The 2,174-nt window shown below is 41.5% G+C and overlaps 1 protein-coding gene across 1 annotated transcript in view; it reads left to right on the forward strand.

Moving 5' to 3' along the window:
- LOC112137508 (neuronal acetylcholine receptor subunit alpha-7) overlaps nucleotides 1-2,174 on the forward strand; it is a 47,574-nt gene that overhangs the window by 21,966 nt on the left and 23,434 nt on the right. The gene's annotated exons all lie outside the window — the stretch shown is intronic.

Consider the following 2,174-nt stretch of genomic DNA (forward strand, 5'->3'; position numbering starts at 1 on the left):
ATCGCAAATTTACCTGCGGCCTTTTTTTAAGGAAAAAAAAATGTGTGGTTCGTGGAATTTAGTAGTTCTACATTAATTATGAAAACAAGAATGACAAAATTAATAGTTTTCATCAGAAATACTTTATTTTGTAACACTGTATTGAGATAAACTTTCTTAACAATAAAAGGCTGTAACATAAAATGCCTAACAAAAGCCCAAGTGCAAGTGAAGGGCATTTTATATTCAAAACTTCAATCAACGTTCAGTAAAATAAAATAAAAAACATCAAAAATAACATTTCCATAACACTTTCATGTTCATTTTTTGTCAGGACCAAATCTTTTCCTCCTCTGCTGAACTACAGTAATAAATGAAATAGAGATTTATCATTTCCAATTAACTTTTGTTTTTTAAAACATTAAAGACTGAGAAAAGCGGGATACACTGTGGATAGTTTGACAGTCTGTTACTGCCGCCGCGTTCTCTGGCTGCAGCTCGATGCAGCGACGTGTCCAGCGGAGCTCACGCCATGAATATGCCGGCAGACAGACCGCTATGCTGGGGTTGGATCACGCTTAAACCTCCAGAACATTTAAAACGTCCCCCGGTGCGCTTGCTGTTCGAAACGTCCGCAACTCTCGGGACGCGAGCCGGTACCACCAGACGTGGTACTGGACGCGAACCGGAGCCGAGTTACAGTGCAGGAGCTCTCCAGGTCCTAGCGCCGGCCGGTTTTAGCTCGCAGCTCGGTGGTTGGAGACCCGCCGGTGATCTAGTGAGAGCAGCCGGTGAGTTGGAGGGCGGGACGCCCGCGCGCGGTATGGAAAGGCACGTATGAGAAAGTCCGCGATTAATGCGTCAAAAAAATTGTCGGCGTCAAGCACACGTCAGATTAATGCGTTTTTAACGCGACAAATCTGACAGCCCTAAAAAAAACGCATTGCAGTGGAAGAAACGGTCAAAAAATTAAACAAGATTAAAATCTCTTATGGGGCTAAGAAAAAGAAAATAAATAAAAATACATTTCAAAATCCACTAATGAAACACACATTGGGGATGTCCAGAGGAAGCTTTGAAACTGTTATGGGATGACCACAGGAACTATGACAGGAGTGTCAAACTCAATCACACAAGGGGCCAAAAACTAAAACAAACCTTAGATCACAGGCCGAACAGGATAAACATTTATTGAACACAATAAAACTGAAATTTTAAAACTTTAAAACTGTAACTTTTTAACATAATTATGAACTAGATATATAGCATTACCTGTGATAATCCTAGTGTGAATGCTGTAAGCTGAATTTGGCTGCTGAAGATGCTAGTGCTGATAGCTTAAGATGCTGAAATTGATAGCTAAAACAGCTAGCATGTAGCTGTAAAAATAGATAAACTTCAAAATATCCTAAAACAAAACAGCAACAAGTTGATAGCTGAAAACGCTGAAGCTGAAATCACTGAAGCTGATAGCTGAAAGTGCTGAAGTTAACAGCTGAAAACGCTGTTAATTGGCTAAATGTCAAATTGGCCAAAAAAACAAAACAAAAACTAGCATGTAGCTGAAAAAAGTAGCTAAACTTCAAATTAGAATAGAATAGAATGAAATAGAAATACTTTATTCGTTCCAAGCTGGGAAATCTGCCATTATTTATAGAAGATATAAAGATAACCATTTTTACAGAAGATAAAGAAAGCTTCTTCAGAAAATAAAGTCTGCTGCAGGCCTTCTAGTAGACAGCTAGAAGACAGTAGACAGTTGGTCCTCCAGCTCAGCTTCCGGTCAATGGTCACACCCAGGGACTTGTACTCCTCCACTATCTTAACATCCTTACCCAGGATGCTAAGGGGCTGCGGTGTAGTACTCTTCTTCCTGAAGTCAATGACCATCTCTCTCGTTTTATCCACATTAAGCAGCAGTCGATTTCCTCCAGCCCACTCCACAGATCTGTCCACCAGCCCCCTGTACTCCTCCTCCTCCCGTCCTCCACTTATACACCCAACAACTGCAGAGTCATCAGAAAATGTCACTACGTGGCATGACTCTGAGTTGTACTGAAAATCAGCGGTGAACGAAGAGAACAGGAATAATAGCCTAAGACCATGTAGCACCATAGACATGTAGGGCCGCTGGTGGGAGGGTGACGGGGCATCTCTGCGAGAAATCAGGAGATGCCCTGTTAAGGCCTTCTCAC

The sequence above is a fragment of the Oryzias melastigma genome, linkage group LG1 (assembly GCF_002922805.2).
Source record: "Oryzias melastigma strain HK-1 linkage group LG1, ASM292280v2, whole genome shotgun sequence".
NCBI lineage: Eukaryota > Metazoa > Chordata > Actinopteri > Beloniformes > Adrianichthyidae > Oryzias > Oryzias melastigma.